General features: G+C 41.9%; 1 non-coding gene across 1 annotated transcript; it reads right to left on the reverse strand.

Moving 5' to 3' along the window:
* Nucleotides 1–2,883: 2,883 nt before the first annotated feature.
* Nucleotides 2,884–3,070, reverse strand: LOC123730602 (U2 spliceosomal RNA). Its single transcript, XR_006762038.1, has one exon. It is a non-coding gene; the product is annotated as a U2 spliceosomal RNA (small nuclear RNA).
* Between the last annotated feature and the right edge of the window lie 3,824 nt (nucleotides 3,071–6,894).

Here is a 6,894-nt window from a genome sequence, read left to right on the forward strand (position 1 = left end):
TCCTTCATCCTGTTTCAACTGTTGCCATGCACCTGCAAATAAGATTGCTCAGATGTGCGAGTACCTTTTGAAGTTTTTAAGAAAATTGAGTTAAGAAAACATTTACTAAATAAACTAAACTTTAAAAAAAAGGAGCACAATAAAATAACAATAACAAGGCTATATACAGGGGGTACCGGTACTGAGTCAATGTGCGGGGGTACAGGTTAGTGGAGGTAATTTGTACATGTAGGTAGGGGTAAAGTGACTATGCATAGATAACAACCAGCGAGTAGCAGCAGTATAAAAACAAAGGGGGGTCAATGCAAATAGTCCATGTGGCCATTTGATTAATTGTTCAGCAGTCTAATGGCTTGGGGGTAGAAGCTGTTAAAACCTCTCTAGGGGGTGTGGGGCGCTACCGTCCCACCTGGCCAACATCCAGTGAAATTGCAGAGCGCCAAATTCAAAAACAGAAATACTCATTATAACAATTCATGAAACATACAAGTGTTATACATTGGTTTAAAGATTAACTTGTTGTTAATCCAACCACGGTGTCAGATTTCAAAAAGACTTTACGGCGAAAGCAAACCATGCGATTATCTGAGAACAGCGCCTAGCAGACAAATCATTACAAACAGTAACCAGCCAAGTAGACGAGTAACAAATGTCAGAATAGCGATAAAATGAATCACTTATATGATCTTCATATGGTTACACTCACAAGTCTCCCAGTTACTCAATAAATGTTTGTTTTGTTCAATAAAGTCCCTCATTATATCAAAAAACCTCAGTTTTGTTAGCGCGTTTTGTTCAGTAATCCACTGTCTCAAACAACATCCGGTGAAATTGCAGTGTGAAACTCAACAAAACAGAAATTCTCAAAATAAACATACATAAAAGATGCAAATGTTATACACCAGCTTAAAGATAAACTTCTTGTTAATCCAACCGCTGTGTCAGATTTCAAAAAGGCTTTACGGCGAAAGCAAACCATGCGATTATCTGAGAACAGCGCCCAGCAGACAAATCATTACAAACAGTTAGCAGCCAAGAAGAGGAGTAACAAAAGTCAGAAATAGCGATAAAATGTATCACTTACCTTTGATGATCTTCATATGGTTGCACTCCCAAGACTCCGTGTTACACAATAAATGTTCGTTTTGTTCGATAAAGTCCCTCTTTATATTCAAAAACCTCAATTTTGTTGGTGCGTTTTGTTCAGTAATCCATTGGAACAATGCGCGGTCACAACAGACAGACGAAAAATCTAAAAAGTACCATAAAAGTTTGTAGAAACATGTCAAACGATGTTTATAATCAATCCTCAGGTTGTTTCTGTCATAAATAATCGATCATATTTCAACCGGACAATAGCTTCGTAAATAGAAAAGAAAAAACAAGAAAGGCACGTTCCCGGTCATGCGCAGGACTCATGTCTGGAAATTTCCACTGTCCTCTCATTGAAAGTGGTGTTTCTCCCTCATTTTTCAGAGTAAAAGCCTGAAACAAAGCCTAAAGACTGGCCACATGTAGTGGAAGCCATAGAGATTGTGAACTAGGTCATAAGTCTTTGTATGGTGGATAGGCTTTCAATGGAAAAACAGGCATTTCAAAATAATGGCACTTCCTGGATGGATTTTCCTCAGGTTTTGGCCTGACATATGAGTTCTGTTATACTCACAGACATTATATTAACAGTTTTGGAAACTTTAGAGAGTTTTCTATCCAAATCTAATTATATGCATATCCTAGCTTCTGGACCTGAGTAGCAAGCAGTTTACTTTAGGCATGCTTTTCATCCAAAATTCCGAATGCTGCCCCCTACCCTAGTGAGGTTTTAAGGAGCCTTTTAGACCTAGAATTGGCACTCCGGTAACGCTTTGCATGCGGTAGCAGAGAGAACAGTCTATGACTTGGGTGACTGGAGTCTTTGACACTTTTTTGCCTAGTAGAGGTCCTATAGAGGTCCTATAGAGGTCCAGGATAGCAGGAAGCTTGGCCCCAGTGATATACCCTCTGTAGCGCCTTACGGTCGAATGCCAAGCAGTTGCCACACCAGGAGGTGATGCAACCGGCCAGGATGCTCTCGACGGTGCAGCTGTAGAACTTTGTGAGGATCTGGGGCCCCATGCCAAATCTTTTCCGTCTCCTGAGGGGGAATAGGCATTGTTGTGCCCTCTTCACAACTGTCTTGGTGCATTTGGACCATGATAGTTTGTTGGTGATGTTCGACACCAAGGAACTTGAAGCTCTCGACCCGCTCCACTACAGCTCCATCGATGTAAATGGGGGAGGGGGGGACACTACTACATTAATAAAATGTTGCCCTCTTGCTAGATTGATGTTTAAAGCCATAGCTAAACAGTGCAAAACGGCTGTCAGCGCAATTAAATGCCATTCACGGTGCAGTAGACACATTTTACCTTTAAAAATGACCAGTAGATGTCAATATTTACCTGATATGAGAAGCTGACACCCTCAGCAGGTCAGTGCAATTCGCCATTGTAACCAGGAACACGTTTCATGAATTAAACAGAAAGAAAACTAGTGACCACTGCAAGCATCTGAGGTTAGATAACTGTTCATGTTTGTGTCCAGCTGACCATGAGTCAGATGTCAATACAGTAAGAAAATACCACAACAGAGAAAATTGTCACTTGGCACAGTGTTATAGGACACCTTAAGCTAAACAATCAGGTGTGCAGTGGGCAGAAAAGAGCGTCTTATTTTTTTTGGCACATTAATATAGTTTGATTTCACGTAAATAGCGTCTGAGAATAGCCAACGTTGTGCTATGTCATACATACCTTTTTTTCCAGTAACTGACAGATAACAAGTTCAAATGGGACACTGCTAGCAAAGAAAACTCTTGGGATACGATTCATGATGACAACGTTAGGGGGGTGCACTGTTCCTGGAGGTACTGCAATACCAGGTCAATGTTCCAAAAATCTATTTAAAATATGGTTTCCACATAGGGAACGTGTCAGATATTAAACTGATAAGAACAGATGATGATTCAGTTTTTATTTGACAAAACCAGTCTCTTTACACTGGTGAACAATTCATCAAACAAAAAAGCTTGGCCCCATTCTTTTGCAGGGGGCTAGAGCATACAAAAAATGTCTCATCAATAATCACACCATTTAGTGCATTCAACAGCCGGTGTTAATAATTTACATGGCGCTCAGCGCCCTTCTGTGTCCCATATATTACAACAAAACAAAACTACATAACTCATTCACAAAAAAAACGACCTCTAAGATACCCATACTTCGCTCCTTAGAATAACCCCAGTCCCCCCTTCCTCCGCTCCAGAGCGGCATAGAGGCCCCACTTCCTCTCCTCCTTCCTCATCCTCCCCCTCAAATCCCCTGACACCCTCCTAACAATCCCCTCCACCCCCCAGTGTGCCCCAGACTTCACCAAAAACGGTCTCGCATCCCACAGTCCCTGCTTGAATAGACTGATGAGGAGCCACATAAGCAAACTTCACCGAGTGGCTGAGTGCACAGCAGCTGTATATTATTTAGTACAAGGATCGACGCTGGAGATGAGAAGCAAGTACAGGGAGTGAACATTTACTTGGAAAATGGTAATCTAACCAAAACAAGAACAGCGTCTGGACAGGGGGAACAAAATGACATAACGACAATAATGCTGACATGGGGAACCAACTGAGTAACAGGCAGATATAGACGGGGCAATAAACAACGTGAAGGAGTCCAGGTGAGAAGTGAAGGAGTCCAGGTGAGTCCAATGTGCGCTGCTACGCGTAATGATGGTGACAGGTGTGCGTAATGAAGGGCATCCGAGAGGGGGAGCGGGACTGTCAAGAGAATTTTCTATCCCAATGATAATAACTAACAATCAATAAGCTTTGACCAATCCCCAAGGTTTGTAAGACACTGGGTTAATAATAATTAGTCAAAGACTCAGCTTATGCAAAAGGTCTGTACAGTTTATTCAGAGAACGTCCTGAAGTCCGTTATACAAAGACATTCATTTTATGCTCACTCCCTACTTACGCACATACCTCCACACAAACAGTAGATGTCCTACACACATACATACACCCGAACAGTAGGTGAGTTGTATCCCTCCCCGGAGTTCTATCCCTCCCCGTTGTTCTCACCACTGTTAATCACTACCCAGCACTGTCTGTTCCTTTCCCCGAGATTAGAGGAACCTTACTCTCTTTCTTCTCTAAATTCTCTCGCTAGGTCGGGTCAAACACAGTCTACTATTTTCTTAGGCCCACTCATACACACATACATTTCTCTTCCTCCTGGGTCTCTACTAGACTTTATGGGACTTACGTTTAGTACTTTAATTATTCATTATACATGCTACATAACTACTAATTACTAATTAGTTACGTTTCAGGGTTGGATTCTTTAATCATTTACCTTTAAACCAATTACTCCCTTATCAGGGACCAGGCGTGACAATTTAGTATATGTAAAGACAAGATTAAATCAAGAATATTAGCCTATCACTTGTGAATTATATATTATCACTTGTGAATGATACCCATCGGAGAAACAGCCTTTTTTGCGCGAAACTTTTTTGAATCATAGTCGCGCACGTATCCTAGCATATAGGCCTATTTGTTTTGATAAGGTGGCCAAATTACTTTTTAAATGAAGCACATTAATCTGCTTTACAAGGGGGTTAGAGCCTAACTGGCATACATAAGCAGTGCGTGAGTTTCAAGTGTGGGAAAGATCATTTTCACCATAAAAATGCACCTTTATAATAAAAGCATTACATGCATAATAGCATTTGCAATCACTTTTGATAATGTTTTGATCTATTAGGCCTATTCATCAAAAGTTGTTTTTTGATGCTAATCGTTGTATTAATTTGGGATCTATTGCATCCCACAACTGTCCCAGACTATGTTTGGAATATTTATTTCTCACACAGAATAGAATAGGTCAACTTTTGTACTATGGAGGATAGTAGATTGACATAGACTAGTGCTTTTGCTGTTCATTAGGCCTATTCATCTTGTTGGCTGACAAAAAGTAAATGTGGACAGTTATTCCAATATCTTCAATATGCACCTCTTGCATCCCCGATGTGTCTGTCTTCACTTGTAGCCTGTGAGAAAGACCCGATCGACCCAATGTTTTCCACCTGTTTTAAGAACTGCTTCAATCTACCCTGTCGAGCCACCTCTATAGAAGGATTGGAGTCTGCCATTCCAACCCACATCCCATCTGTATATGCCCAGTTCCAGAGTGTCTTCAGCCAGAAAAAGGCGTCCATTCTGCCCCTCATCGCCCGGAGGACTGCACGATCGACCTCCTTCCTGGGGCATTGCCCCCTAAGGGTCGGATCTACCCCTTGTCCATCCCAGAGAATGAGGCTATGGATACCTATATAGAAGAGGCCCTCGACATGGGATTCATCAGTCCATCCACGTCTCCGGCTGCATCCAGTTTCTTTTTTGTGAAAAGAAAGGATGGTAGTCTCCGTCCCTGCATAGATTACCGACCCCTCAATGACCTTACATTTGACATTTGAGTCATTTAGCAGACACTCTTATCCAGATGTATGAATGAATGTATGATGTATGAATGTATGAATGCATACATTTTTTTTTTTTTGTACTGGCCCCCCGTGGGAATCGAAACCACAACCCTGGCGTTGCACAAACACCATGCTCTACCAACTGAGCCACAGGGAAGCCACAGGGAAGACTTTACCATCAACAATTGCTTCCCTCTGATTCCGGCCGCACTAGAACAAGTTGTACAGGCTACCATCTACTCCAAACTGGACCTACGTAGTGCTTACAACCTGGTCCGTATCCAAAGTGGGGATGATTGGAAGACGGCGTTCATCACCGCTAGGGGTCACTACGAATACCTGGTTATGCCCTATGGTCTCACCAATGCTCCCGCAGTCTTCCAGTCCTTCATGAATGAAGTTTTCCAGGACATGATCAACCAGTTCCTCATCGTGTACATTGACGTTATCTTGATCTACTCTCACTCCAATACAGAACACGTACAGCATGTGCAACAGGTCTTCCAGTGGCTACAGGACCATCATCTTTATGTCAAGGCTGAGAAGAGCACCTTTCACGTTACAACGGTAACCTTCCTAGGATTCGTGTTGACACCAGGAGGGGTCAACATGGATGAAGGCAAAGTCACGGCCTGCCCATGGACCCAGCTACCTGCCTCCTCTTGTGGTCCTTTACAATAAACACCTTCTGCGCCCTGTGCTTGAAACCAGCTCTGTCTCCCATCGTGTTCATTACACACGCAGCACTCAGTGAGAAGGGCACAACGCAGCACTCTGGGCCAAGGGCACAATGGCCACAAAAGGTATTCATTTCTTTAGGTACAGTACGGACAAAAACAGGATGCTGCTGTGAAATTTGAGGCATTATTAAGTGCTTGTCAAATTGTGAACGAGAGACTAATAAAGTGTGTACAGCCTGCGCAAAAAAAAACAAAGCAGAGCTCATGCCTTTCAAGCAACTTTTTTCAAATCATCATTAGATTCGCATCATGCAGCCTTACAATGTATTAAAAGTCAAAACATATAGCCCAACATTTGTAGAACAACTAAAGTTACATTAACTCTAAATTAAGCATATAGGAGTAACGTTACCTATTTCTTTGTTAACCGCTCAACACAGAATAGCTGCATGTGCGCACTCCCTCAAATTGTTTGGAGAAAATATTTATATTTTATTCAGCTTTGTTCAATTGTTTTCTTAATACTATAACATCTTGTCTGCTAAATGAACTAGTGTAGTCTACAGCCTATTGTCCGACTCCCTTTTAAACTTATTTGCATCCCCCCAACCCTTAAATCGACCTCCCGCAAAACCTCCTGTATAATGCACATTTACAGAGTCTCTGAAGTTATGAATGTTCATTGTCAATA

The sequence above is a fragment of the Salmo salar genome, chromosome 25 (assembly GCF_965601325.2).
Source record: "Salmo salar chromosome 25, fSalSal1, whole genome shotgun sequence".
Lineage (NCBI taxonomy): Eukaryota > Metazoa > Chordata > Actinopteri > Salmoniformes > Salmonidae > Salmo > Salmo salar.